Source organism: Rhopalosiphum padi, chromosome 1 (genome assembly GCF_020882245.1).
Source record: "Rhopalosiphum padi isolate XX-2018 chromosome 1, ASM2088224v1, whole genome shotgun sequence".
Lineage (NCBI taxonomy): Eukaryota > Metazoa > Arthropoda > Insecta > Hemiptera > Aphididae > Rhopalosiphum > Rhopalosiphum padi.
The window spans coordinates 83,564,524-83,580,825 of record NC_083597.1 but is presented as its reverse complement, the minus strand read 5'-3'; positions in this window follow the sequence as shown (position 1 = coordinate 83,580,825).

The following is a 16,302-nucleotide window of genomic DNA, read 5'->3' as shown; positions in this document are numbered from 1 at the left end:
TATGTACTACACGTAAGTTATTTGAATAATGCGTAAATAGTACTTGCGGGGACAAAAGCAATAAATGTCTTTCAGTTCACAGTACTATTAATTAATAAAATAAAAATTAATTTTAAAATATTCATTTTTATTTGTATCTTATAACATTAACACATAATATATTACTGTATGCAAATGGGCATTATCCATACTTAGATCATTGATTATTATACTGTGTATAATCAATGCTTAGACGGCGGTATTGTATAGTTATTAATCGTGAAAAATACGTATTAAAGAATATATATCTCATAGATATATTTTGGTATATTTGTCTTTCGGATACTCTTTGTTTGAAAATGTGCACAGAATATAATAAAATGGTCATTGTGGCTTGTACATAAATACGGTGCACAGCAAGCCATCATGTACTAAATATTTAAATATAATAACGAGTTTTTGAATAATCGTAAGAATCCCGCGTGTGCCATATGCTGACTCAGTGGCGTAATCACGGGGATCGACCCCCCAGGGTATATTTTCTAACGAGCAATATTTTATAATATGATGGCAAATTTATAATTTAATTAGTCTTCAAAATGCCAACTCATACATCTTTTATCGTAATATCATACATATAGTATTGGTTATTGTGATAAAAATTTTGATTCGTCGACATTTTGATTAAAACGTGGTATATATATATATACAAATATAATAATCTATTGGCAAAACCTCTAAATCAAAGGATTTAATTTCGTAAATTAAATATTATATATATATATATATATAATAAACGTATATGTATGTACGAACTAATATACTTTGTAAGTATTGACAATAACCCATACTGACTTATTTAAGCCCTTTATAGTAAATTATAAACATATTTTTAATTTTAATATAGAAATCAGTATTAAAAACATAACTGTTTTTGTCGGCCGTAATATGTTTTAAACGTGTTTATATACGCAGCATTTTCATAACTGAGTTTCAAGAATTTTATATTTTCGTAAAGTTGTTAAGCTTAAACATCCGCAATGAAGTCATATTTTTAAAATATTCTTATAATATGACATCAACAAGTGCTAAACGCGTAATATAGCTAATTACGATTAGTAAGTAGTGTGATATGTAAGTATTCGTGATCACATAGTATTTGAGCATCAGGTATATAAATCATATAACGACAGAAAAATAGGTAAATTGGTTATTTTTCGTTTTGAACGGATTAAAAAAAAAAAGAAAAAACCCGAATCCATCGGATGGGACATCGTTTGGGCCTATATTATATAGGACCTTATCCTCCTGACAATTCCGAGAACTTTTTTTCACAAATTTCTTTTGCGTTGCTATAACAGGTTAATTTTTAAATCAAACGTATATTATTATTATATAATGCGACCAGCATCGTTTTAATAATAATAAAATGTCTAAGTGATTCGAGAATCGATTCATTCGATAACTTCTGTTTTCGTATATCTCGCTATGGGTTTTTAAATCTGTTTATTTTCCGAATCGAATGTGTTTGTTTTTTCTCGGAAGAATTATGTCGTAATAAACTTACGAACGAGTAATAATAAATTATGGTTAGACGAGCGGCGTTGGCGCGAGATTTTATTAGGTTGCAATAATAATAATCCCGCGGTGTTTAACGAGACCGGTGCGCTGTTCGATTTTAAACGAGATTTCCGGGGAAATAAGAAGAGTAAAAAAACGATATTTACACCATCGCCGCGTACGCACGACACAAATCCTCTTCGAATAATTTCTACTTAGGCGGTACTATAGATACAATAAAAAGAATGAACAAAAAAAAACAACGAAAACTACGTATATATACAGGGTGAGTCGCTAAGAATATTTATCCCTATAGTTTTCTTTGATAATGAATTTATTCAAATTTTGGGTTTTGGAATTTTAAATAAACAGACTATATTTTCAAATTCTTAGGATTTTTTTGTATTATTTAAGAATTTTTTTTTTTTATTACCTATTATATACTAGCTATTGATTGCCTATAATGATTCAAATTTTTGTTTTTCTACGAAAATCCTTACTGTGAATTATTTATTGGATATTTTAAAAAAAAACGATACGCACCTAGTTCAAAATTATTAGGTAATTAGTATAGTATCTGTTATTAAATTATTTATTTTAAGGATGATAGGTATGTGTTCCATAAGTGGTTTTACAAAATATGAAATAAATATCTGATGTAGGTAATATTAGATGTATAGTATTTTTTATGTTAGGACAATTTTAGAAAGGTACAAGCACTTGGTGAATCACTCTGTATAATATATATGCGAACGAAAATAGTGCCATGTAGCGTCGCATCGCCCGGCCTGCAGATAACGCGCGGAGAACCGTGTTTTTTTTTGTTTCCGTTTTTAAATTCACCGGTTTCCCCTTTATTACCCATCATGCGGCCCGTTCTGCGTGTACACAATATAAGCGCATATTATAATAGACTCGTATTGGAAACTTTCGAAGATATCGACGGCGGCGGCGGCGGCGACGGTGGTGGCAGCAGGAGCAGCGTCGCATTAACATCGATCACCCCCCCCCCCCCGTGATGGCCGCCGCCGCTGCTGGGGCGAAGGGACAAACCAATTTCTGCAAACGGCCGTTATAATATATATAAACACGATAATATACCCGCGCAGTATATCCAATTATGCAAATGTAGCCGATAAATTCCTATTAATTGTCCGTCGCTGCGCGTTCCGGTGCGGCGTGTACAGCACTATAATATACGCCGCGACGTTATATTGCGTACAATATAATAATATTATAAGCGCGTATATTCGGTGGGCGGGTCGGTGGGGTGTGTGTGTGGTACACGCTGCAGTAGGGGAGAGTTCAATTTTTCCGAAATTTACGTCGTCGTCGACGTACATACACATTATATTATTATGGTAGTCGATGGCGGTGGCGAAAATCCGTTTTGAAAATAATGTACGACGGGCTTAAAAAGTTGAGTCGTTAAACTGTGGCTGCGTCTCCGCGTGTGTCGCACTCATAAACGGTATACACGCGCGCACAGCAGCTCCGTCACCCGATAGTATATATACATACATAATAATACGATGCCGTTATTATTATTCTTCGCATATCTCGTTCATATATATATATATATATATTATACACATAATAATAATATAAATACGCGCGATATTTTGTAATAGCTTTATACGAGTGCGAAAAGCGCCGTGAACGTGTGACTATATATATACACACACACATATATATATATATACTGTATTTAGTCGCACTGGCGGTTAGGTCTCCGAGTTTTTAACGCAGTATTATTGTCCATGCACCATGCACATTTGTATATATATATATATATATATTATAATATGGTGTGTAAAACGACTAAAACATTTTAATGTCACGAGGCCCGTCGCGTACATATAATATTATATAGCTATATGTACATCGTATAATAATACTATGAGTACTGTACGGAACTATTTCGCTTCCTAATCGACGACGCGCACTCGTTAATACATAATATAAATTATAATATATATATATATATATATGTATATCTATGTATATAAATAGTCTTAAAATTAACTCAGTCTGATAGTAAAAGTCGTCGGAAAACCGTTTACGATCGCATTTTGCAGACGACGATGGTATTCACTAATATTATTGTTATTATTGTTATGTTCGCTTAACATACTATTGGTTTAACGATTATGACGATAATGATAATAACAGTAATAATAATAATAATAATTACGAAACTGTTTTACAGAAATGTGGTGACGTTCACAATTATTTACCGCTGTATGATAGGTACAAAGTAAAACTGATAACCACGAAAATATTACGTTCCAGACTGATAGCAAAAAAGAGATCTGGAGAGGAGGAAATGTTGTAAGAAAAAAGACAGCGTACAACTAAGTCTATCAATATCCATTAATAATGAGAGAGAGAGAGAGGGAGAGAGATTAAGTAATAGAGAGGTACTAACAATGTAATTACTACTAGACAATCCATAATAGGGTATTGGAGACGCGCAATCCTATATAACACATACTCGTATAACGGGCATCGCCCATTTGCGCCAAAAAAAATTAATTCGTTTTGGGTATAGTCCATTTGCGCCAAAATAAAAAAGGTATGTTTTTTCCGACCGCCCATTTGCGCCAAATTCACCTGGTATAATTATAATAAAATAATATATTTTTTTCTCAAATAATAAACAATAGTTAGAATTTTATTTAAATTATAGTCAATTTGAAAAATAATAATCAATAATAATTTATAATTTTCTATTGCTTTTAAAGTAGTTTTTAATCTTTTTTTAACTTATGAATTTTTTTATCTTTTTTTAACTTGTGAATTTTTTTTGGGGTTAGGTATATTTTTAATACTACTATTGACAGACTTATAAAAATAACTTTATTATATGTTACAGAAACGTTGTCTCAAATTACGAATTAACCAATTATTTAATGTATAATGTTTAAACAGGTAAATTTGGCGCAAATGGGTGGTCGAAAAAACATACCTTTTTTATTTTGGCGTAAATGGGCTATACCCAAAATTAATTATTTTTTTTTGGCGCAAATGGGTAACTCCCCGTACAATAGATGACAAAGCGAAAAGGTTTCTCGTTGCCTTTTTTTCACGTTTGTGTGATCAACCAACCAATACGTAATTATATGGAGAATTTTTTTCGTCAGAAAAATTGCAAATATTTTATTTTCAGCTCGCACTGCACGTTACGTCGACATGGCACTGCGACGGGCGACAGAGGGTACTCAGACGTGGATTTACTTAAGAACTATTATATTATAAAACTTAGTAGGAATAAAAACCCAATGTTATCGGCACTCGAGGCGTCATAAATTGTTTATAATTACCCGGAAGGTGGCATGAAGATAGTATTTAATTATAATGAGGTCGGGACACCATCACGTGTTATCATTATTTTTAAACACGGGGACAACGGGTGTCGGGTCTGGTGCCACAGATGGGTGTGTTGAAAATGGAAGGGGAGGTTAATTTCATTGTTTATATTTTTTTTTATTATTTCAGTGCTTCTTTAACCGCGGGCATTGAGCGGTCTTTGTGCGTGGTTTAATTAAAAACACAGAAAGCCGAGCTTTGTCATTGCATTCAATTTTTTATCGCGTGTTTCTTGGTATTATATTTGTTTTACCGTATTAAAAGTTGAAGTAACCCTTACACACCGTTACAATGTTATTGTACGAGTATGTACTAAATATATACGTGTACCGTATTTTGATAATATTTTACGAGGCGTTTTACGATAAAACATCATCTTTGTAACAATAATGTAATTATTATATTGTGTTATTTTATATTATTTTTATTGTTAATATCGGTAAAAGTTATGTATTGTATACACGTGTTTCAATTACGTAATGACCACGGGGAAAACTAATATTTTAAAGCTAAGAAACTATAAATGGTTGACATAAACGGTAAAGTGATCAAATCATCTTAAAAACCAAGACCTTCTATAATCTAGCCGATTAAAGTAATTTTTTTTTTAAAATAACAGTTGAATTTTGGAAAAATTAATTAAAAAAAAAAAAAAAAAAAATAAACCAACAAAATTAAAAAACAATGTATTATTAATTATTTAATTCAATGGAAGGTATACTAACTAGGTACCTTATATACACTTAACAATATTATATAATTATAATAACAATTTAAAACTTAAAACTGCACAATAAATATTTCGAGAAACGTGTTACCCCTCCGCCGACCGCGTGTCTTTATATTATATCTATATAATATATGCTGTTATCATCTGCAGCAGCGCGTAATGCAACGGCAGCATATAGATTCCATAACAATTTTAATTACATGCAACAATATTATTTTCGACGTATATTATTCGGTTCCGAAAATTTCAAACCGGTATACACGTTGTTGCAGTTTCCGGTGCGGTTGATTGAAATATGCGTTCGTCGTACACACACACACACACACACACACACACACATACACGAGCGTGCGAGCGCGTGCCTACACACACGCACACTAAATATATTATGCATGTTCGGAAACGGGGTGCGCAATGGACCCGTAAATTAATTACACGCAAAAGCTGTGACTGTACTCACTCGCGTATTTATAATAATAATGTGTGCTGCGTATATTATACCGCGACGACGAGGAAACGGCGAACGGCGCATGGCGGGGCGGTGGAGGGGGATCGAGGATGCGGCGGATGTTGCCGATTCGGCAATATCGTGTGTGTACGAAAATATATTGTTATTACTATTATACGCGAACAGCATTATTTCTATACAATACACGGCCGTCTATGAATGAAAAAGACTTAGCGCACACTATTTCGCGAGGCAATATAACTCAGCTGCACGCGCTCGTTGCGTTACATATACATATACACAATATACTATATTGGCCATAACCGTGGGCTGTATAGTACATGTATTCTGGTTCGGTATAACGACGTCGTACGTTTTCGGCCTCACATAATACAATATATATATATAATGTACAAGTATATAACGTCGTACATTTATATGTATAGATGACACGTGTTCGCGGACCCGGACAAACGGTCGTCTTTTCGAATGTATACACACCTACTTTTTATATACGTCTTTGTCGCGGTCGAATTGAGTTATCATCACCGCCTCCGCCGGGTGCGTTTAACGGTCGTCGAAACGGGGGCCGCGGACACCGTGCCACATTTATATAATATAATGTGTGTTATTATTACTGCGGCAATAAGACGATATTTGCGGTTTTTCTTATCATCTGTATGTGTGTGTGTGTGTGTGTGTGTGTTTTCAACATTATTCGATATATAGGTTTTTTTTTAAATTATAAATGAATATTTTATGAAAATTACGATTCCGGAATTTATACAAGTGAACAATAATAATATTGTACTTAGCTGCTTAACGTGGCCCGTGGTCTGTATAACAATCGCAAGTACAAGCATATATTACAACGTACTGCTGACGCTCGTTCCTATCAATCGTAGTCACTTCGGGACAGGTTAGTAGTCGAATTTCGGCACTATTTTTTGAACTGATTAGTTAGAATAAAGCGCAAGACGAGGCTGACATTATTCATACAATATATAATAACGACCATTGTGTTTTGGTATTCGGAACCATATCTTTTTTATAGTTTATAAACTATATATGGTGCCTTATCGTGTTTAAAACTTTATAATAGTTTTGTACAGCCTATATGGATAATATGTAAGATCGGCGACCATTATCACTAACAATTAGACATCAACTTTAGTAAACAGAATTGTTCTGTTATCATCGTTTAATAATGTATTAATATTATTGATATTAAATAATTTAATAATAGAAAAGTACCATCTAAATAACAATGGATAAGAGCTCAAATATTCTAGGTGCAAATACTGCAAATATATTTTATTTTATAGCATCTTGTTCTGGAGAAATTGAACTTTTTTTAAAATATATTTTTAAGTGAAACCATCGATATAATAAGATTATTTTCGGTTTATACATTTATAATATTTAAGCAGTACCTATATTATATTTTTTAAATTTTTAATTTGATTAGCCCACAATAACATAGGCCATTGTCGGGATTAATATAAATAAACAATCGTGTTTATAGTAATTATGAGTTAATAAATATAGTAATATACAACTATAACAGAGATTATAATATTATTATGTATACGATATACACTTTACAGTATACAGTATAATACAATATATATGATAAACTATTAATGCATAAAGATTTTTTGCTTTTAGATTAAATTATATTATACATCGACGGTTCTCGTACATATATTATATGCGTATACAGTTTATGGACAACATTAATTAAAATAATCTCTTTTCGAATTGACGTTCGCTCGTTCAAATACGAGGGGCAAAAGACTTTTTTTACACTGCGTTTCGACAACAACTCTACATCCGACTCCCTTTCTCTCTCTGTATATAACAATATTATATCCATTTTAAATGCACACGAAAATCCACCGATTAATTTATTTCCGTATAGGGTTTAATAATACAAAATTTATTTTTATCGGCTCTGTGATTACTAATCAGGTATCAGCAAATATACGCGCGTAAATTTAGTATAATTAAAATGTTTAATAACATATATCTTTCATATGAAATACAATTCATATAATTCTTTGTAATGTGTATGTATATGACATAACCTAACAATTAACATAGTGTAATGAGTTTTATTTTGTATGTGAAAAACGTTTTGTATAAACTTACTCAAATAGGAGAGCCAGGCAGGGGTCCAGAGCAAAGATCTGGGGAGAGGCGTACGAAACAATTTTGTTATAATACAATTAATATAATAATTAATATTCAATTTATGCTTAATTACAATTTTTTTCTCCAATATTACTATAATCTTAATACAATTAATTAACAATTATATTTTATATAATACAATTTTAATATCAAAGATTATCGTTTAAATACAAAATTTGTTCTACTTTATTTACACAAAAGTAAACAATTATTTCTAAATTTTATTAATAATTTATTTTTTTCAAAAAAATAATTATTATTCATCATCATCATTATTATATTCGTGACAAAACGAGTACAATTTACATAGTGCATAATTATTATACTATTATAATAATATGTAATCTAATTTTTTTTTTTTAGGGGGCTGTTTTAGCCCCAAGACTCCACTATATGGATACGCCACAAGTATACAGTATACATAATATATAGAAATATGAGATATTTGCACGTGCAGTGTATAAAAATATGAAATATGGAAAATTTTAGAACATATATTAAAATCTATTTTTTTCTCTTCAGGTCTCAAAAATAAGATGCAACATGCCGCGATAGGCCAAATCAGTGATTCGGCAATTATTGACAGACGAATTGGCTGGGCGTGTATTGTGGATGGTATAGTCAGTCTGTAATGGTATTTTGTCGGAGTAGGATGGCACATCTGTTCACATGTTTTTGGCTTTTAATGGTCAATAAATATAAATTTTTTTATTCATACAGTACGAATTCGCCATAAAACATAGCGATGCATAAATAATGAGTTATCATTGCTATTTTTTTTTTTTTACAGAATTGATTTGATTTTTAATTATAATATTAAAAAACTGATATTTTTATTAAAATAATAAAACTGCCTTACAGAAATATTTTTTTTAATAAAAGCTTGTATATTATGGTCATAGGGGTTTATTTAGGGGCTTAGTCATTTTCCAAATATTCCTTAATTCATCTTCGTTAATATAGTAAATTTTTATAATACTTGTTAAATTATAGTTTCAACTAATACTTATTTGTTTAATTGTTGATTATAAATATAAATAAAATCATATAATACATATATGAATTATTTAGTATTAATAATCAATGGTATTTTTTTCATTAATCTATTTGTTAGGCGTTTGATGATTTAGTTTTTTCCATTGCAGTGAAGTGTTGAATAATAATTTTAAAAACCTTATTAAAATGTTTTAAACTTATAAAAAAAACAATGAATTATAAATTTGTAGTTAATTACGGTAAGTCAATAAATGTTTTAATAAAATGTTTAGTCGTATATAAAGAGTACAACTTCTAAAATATAAAAAATGTATCATATTATTTGTGATTTATTTAATTGTTATATAGATATGTTTATTAGCTTAAATTTAAATAGTTTAGAAGCATATTATAATTAACGTCTTACTTTACCGTAAATACATTAATAATGTACATCGTCAATTTTTTAAACATTTTTACATAAATTGAAATAATTTTTTCAAGTTATAATAGAACACAATAATTTAGTAAAATAATCTTTTTTTATATTCATATCTATTAATCTACAATGTATATCTGATTGTGTGATAGATCAATAATTATTTAAATATTATGTTATAACTTATAATGTTTTTGTGTGAACGATGAATTTCTAGTCAAAAACTATGTGATTTTCCTGTAATGTGTTTACAGTAAAATAAAAATATATTCAAGTGACCCAAATTGTCAGTTAAATGTAGTGTAATTACCGCGCTGAAAAATTACAACATCCTATGAACATACAAATATAATATATTGTATTTGTATATACTACTCATATAATTCATAAGCAAATGGTATTAGGTATATAATATAGACGTATTAAAATTTCATGTATTTCACTTAAATGTAAAAGAGAAAAATTCCTTTAAAAATCGTTAAATTTTCCGCACGGGTTTTACGAGAAATATTATACACTGACACATTGAATAAGTATTTTATTGTGTTTAACGGCTTGCGACTAATATTGAAAAAACTAGTTGTTTTTTATCATGCAAATTTATAATAAAGCAAATGTCATTTGAATATTCAACATTAAAATAGTTTTCCACAAAGTATATTTTATTTATGGTTTTTTTTTCGTTTACAATACAATAAAAATAATTACTAAACCAAATAATTAAATCTATTCAAGAACATTAAAATATGATAATATGTTGTTTATGATTAATTCATTCCAAGGCTGTATATTTTAACGATAAAATTTAACATAATTATACTGTACATATCAGGCACGTAGGCAAAATAAAATTTCGGGGGAGGGGGTTCACAAAATATAGCAATACAAATTGTACTGCAACATAATAAAACAATTTCTCCCCCGTTACTCGAAATTATTTTCGGGGGAGGGGCGGAGGTTTACTACCCTAAATTAAATCTTATATTCTGTTTTATATTAAAAATACGCTAATTATTTCTTCACTATTTCAGTTATTAAAACGTTTTGTTTTACATGATTTTAAATACTAATTTTACGTATGCAGTATGCACGGTGTATCCATATTATACATTTAATAACTGTGTGGTTTTTCCCTATGTGCACGTTGTAATAACTAAAATGTATAGTAAAATTATATGCACATTGCACATTTACTTATTAGTTATTAGTTATTACCTATATTTGGAATTACTGAAATAAGAAATTAGAATTTTAACTCATCGTTGTGTATTTAATTGTACATATAATTGTATATATAGTTGGATTTCAACGTTTTATAGGAGTTAAGCAAGACTTACAAATGGATGAAACCGTTATACTACTTGTACTCTTCTATACACTATAATATTTAAATATATATTAATATTGTTACGTACTTCACGAGTAGGTTGAATGCAATGTAGTGCACCCCAGTCAACTGCATTATTGTTATTATGTTATATATTATAGATTGATGTTATGTTGTAATTGGAAATGGTCCTAAAACTCGAATGATTTAATATAGATGTACACGCACATTATAATTTTGTATATATATATACTGCGTGTAAGAGAGATTTCGCGAAGAGGGGAAAACAATGAGATACGACGATGGCGACAGAGTAGAAGGGCTGAAAATTGTCTTTTTTCCAAACGTCGTCGTCGATCCGATTTAGTCGTCGCCCACATACACACCATTCACTCAGAATATTTAACACGCACACAACAACAGTAAATATATACCGTAACGAATTTAAGTCAAAACTAATCGCGAACCCAAATCCAATTCCCGCGCCTCGACCCCTTTTGTAATCGTTTTCTTCATTTCGAAATCAATTTCACCTGCGGTAAAATGAACATTTGGCCCGCGAAACGTGTACGAAAAAGTATAAAATAACACCATGGTACATATATTATTATAATATTGAATTTCCCACATCCTTCTTTAAATATAGTATATGCACGTGACGTTTTTCTTAAGGTTAAAACTTTTCCCACGTACGCGTGGCAGTTATTCGACTTTATAATTGTCTGTTGTTCAATATATTATACCAAATGGTTACCATATCGAGTGTGCTGTCGTACTTCAATCGTAGTGTGGTGGTTATGGGTATTAATGGTTAACTTATTCCGCAATGACTGTATAAATGAAATATATATCCGGCGCATACTTTGAGTTATTCGTGACGTTCTTATATTAGTGTAAACCGATCATTTTTAGGGTATCATCAGACCCGTTAATAAATGTTTTTAAAAAATGACTCACGATATTTATTATATTACTCGTAGGTGTGTTGAAAAAGGTATTTGTGTTGACTTATAATATTACAGAAGAATACATTAAACGCATTTATGATACATTTTTGTACAGTTATTGACATCCATAAAGTTATAGTTCTCCGTCTTTGACCGATTGACTCCAAACACAAGCCATTATTTTGCAACTGATTTACAATTGCTTAAAACATACATTTAGAAATTTGTAATGGTTTTTTATTATAATAATGATGGGGGTGTATTTGATTTGCACCATAATTGATCGAAATTGGTGAAGTATAACTAAAATTTATAATGACGTTTAAATTGATAGAATGATGCTGTATAGTGGCAATATTATGCAACTATTTGCAACACGTATTTTTATATTATAATAGCCGATAGGAGTTGCTAACATTCGCAACTAAATTATGACAATAATTATTGTTAGTTTAATAAGTTATAGTTCTAAGTTGAAAATTAATTAAAAATTGAGAGCAAAACATAACTAATAGTATAGATAAATAATATCGTGACACGTCTTCGACGTGAAGCTGAACACATGCAATATTACCCGAATCGCTAGAATAATATTTTCTGGTGATAAAACGCTAGGCAAAATCTCTGTTATTTTATTTATATCAAACTATTTTTAAGAGTAAATATAACGCACAATTAATCTGTTTAATATTTTAATGGACACTTTATAATACACCAACGGTGTTTATCACGCGGCAGAAAATTTTATTGTACGATGTCTCTGTTTCATGAAGATGTTTATGTCCTCCCCCCCTCCCCATCGAATGACTTCCAAGACATTAACTTCGTATTGTCAGAAAAATGTTTTTCTCGGAATACGCGCACACCTATACAGCATATAGTTTGGTATTGTAATTTATAATAATTTTCTACACCATTTCCAATAAAAAAAATCACAATGTTTTTGATTTAACGAGAGAATACATAATATTACGTTGGTCGTATTTAATACTGTATCATTAAAACGCCGCGCGTGTTTATTTATAGGCATGTAAAAAAAAAAATCTATGCGTGTACACTAGTACATTACCATTAAAATATATAGTTACGTTTGATGAGGTATAAGGTTTTGTACTAAGCGTATGTGGAAAAAGTCAAGATTAAAGAATTTTTTTTTATACTTATTGAAAATACAATTAAAATACAAGTGTAAGGGAAAAAGGAAAAGATTGGTTTTTGCATACAATTTTAACTCCGATAGGTAGTTGTAATGAAAACAACATTTAATGATGCCTGACTATACGCACTTGAAGGAGAATTTGAAATGCTAAGTGCATAATCGACACACACATAAAAAAAAAAAAAAAAACGATTTCAACCTTTGACTGAGGTCGTAGTCATAATTTTATTATTACACTTTGTTATTTATGTAGAGGATGCTATTAGTATAAGATTAAAATTTAAAAATGTGCCAACAAGAATCGTTAAAGAATATGTTATGATGATAATGTTGTAAAATGTGTAAACTTTTAATGTAAGTGCTACATTACTTATGGTAAGAGATTTATAAAATATTTATATATTCTAGAAATAAGTTGTAGTTTAGGGGGAGAAGATATATTTTTTATTATGTATAATATTAACTTTTATTAAAGCGTACATAGGTATTATTGCTATGACGCTTTAACATTTTTTTGCATTTAAAACGAACTACTTTATATGAATCCAATATTCATTTTAAAATTTGAAACACACACAGGAAATACAAAACAAGTGTCGTCTTTGAAAGGTTATAAATCTACATTTATCCTTTATATAATATTATGATATATATTTAATTATTATGATGTATATGCCCATCACCCATAACTATATTATAGCTTTGTGTTTAAAGATTTAATATTATACATTTAGTAATTTATAGATTCATATATATATATATATATATATATATTTAGGAAAACTTAAGTATTTAAAGTATTGACATCACCCATATCGGGTGGGGGGAGGAAGGAGTGTGGATATCCAAATTTGTTTGCATATTTAAATGTAAGCTATATTTAAACACATACCTATACATAAGCCCTCCTGTCATAAAATTCGATTAAATTTCCACCCGTGGCATGTATACCTGTATACGTCTTACGCATAACATTATTCCGACGTGTGCGGCGTGAGTGTGAATAGCGTGCATAATATCTCATAACACGTCACACATATTATTATTGGGATGGCCGGCACGTACTAGATTTTCCGCCCCGATTCGCTGAAAACCCGTACGTCCGATATAGCGCGTTTTCATTTTTTCCCCATTTCTGTTTTTTCTTATTTACGCGATTTGCCGTCTTCGCGGCGTCTCATCAATAAACATGCCGCAATCCGCGGTGTTATATTATATTTAGGTGTGTGGGAAGCGACTTACTGCCGATAACCCGTGCGCGGGGCACGGAAATGTTTCTGAAAGGGTGAAAAAACCCCGCGAGTTCACGACCGAACGAGATACGACAACAGCGGCAGTGCTCCGTTAAATCCTAAAATAAGTGAGTGGCGACTGGCGAGCATTGCCGAGCAGCGTACACGTGGTTTTAGTTCAAATAGTGATGGGGGGAAGGGATGTTAAAGACTACGCGCCTGTACTCATCGATTCGATGGAATTTAATCGGGAGAAAAAATTCACTGCCCAAATGTCGTGTTGTTGGTATAAAGTTTCTAAAGAAAAAAGTTCTATCGACGAAAATAAAATCCAATAAAATTGTCGTTAACGTTATCTGATTTTAATTTAACGGGTTGCAGCTAACTGCACTCAGACATTACAACTCGTTAATTGTCTATTCTTTATCGATCTTATTCATAATGGTTTCACTTGTTTCGTTCGGTGATAGAGAAATAACAGTATAACCAGAAATATCCTGTTTCTGATTATTATCGACATTTTAAAAATTCATACGGTTATCAACGAGATTCACTAAAAAAATCTTTTCATTTAAATTCACTAAAAATTTAGGGCTCGGAAGTTGATGCATTTTGCATTTTTTTTTGGAATTTTTTAGACGATGCTCTCCTGGCCAAAAATGTGTTTCATTAGCATCTGAACAACTAATTTTTATTTTGCATTTTTTGTTGTTTATTACTTTTTAAGTCATTTTTTCACATTTTTAGGTCATTTTTTCACATTTTTAGTCATTTTTACTGATTTCATATTTGTTCACTTCTTATCATTATGCCGATAACTTACTTAGAACTTTGAAATTACCACGGACTAAGATTAGTACCTATCCAATTTTATCTCACCGATTGGAAATTACAGTCGTCGTTGTCGTGTCGTAGTGATTATTATTATATCTACCTAAATTTTATTATTTTTTTTTTTTGTAATATTTAATTTAATTTTAAAGGACACTTTTTGTAATTTTTATGTCATGTTTTGAGTAATTTGTAAGCTTTGATAAATGTATATAGAATTGTGTAGTAAAATAGAGTACAATTTAAAAAAAATATATATTTTTATAAAAACAAATACTTGTAATTTTTTTAGGTCATTTTTTAATGTTATTAATGTCATCAACTTCCGAGCTCTATAGTTATAATAGTCGCCGAATTACGTTATACTCCGGATTAACATAAATGATCACCGTAATACATACAAGGTACAATAATAAAAACAATTTTTAATACAGTACTTACGTTTTTACCTATTTTTTCAAAGTAAGCACTGTGTTTTGATAAATACGATGTTTGTGTTTTTATAATATGAATAATAAAAATGTTAATTTTAAATGTGTACGGTTTGGTATTTCACCCAACTTCCTAACACGTCGTGGAGTGGAGGGGCACTACCCCACTCACTGCTTATTTTTAATTCCCGAGGACAGATGTGCAGTAGTTCACTGCATTATATCGGGTGCGAGGTCTTGTTATATTGCTAAGTCACATCGGGTTTGGCGCCAGGATGTGCGCATGTATACTGCGTGTAGTATATTATTACGGTGGTGCGCTCGAATAAGGATTGCGAGGATTTTTTTCCTTTTTATTTCGACGGCCTGGTCCCTTTTTAATGGGTCGTGAAACGGTGCGTACTTACACACCCTATTCAAATATTCCCCGTTGAAATATCCGTATTCGGCCTATATAATGTATATATATATATACGCGCAAAGGCAAAACATATATGCACTGTATATGTATAATATAGCAGCAGTTTCTGGCTCAAGTCTAAGGCCTTTATTGCAATGTCCGAAAATGTCAACTTGGGTATACATATATATATATTATATATTATTATGTATATAGTGTGCGGCGCGATACGGGGGTGTCGAGAGCAGCTGTTTGTGGCAACCCGACAGCGCGCATAAACCC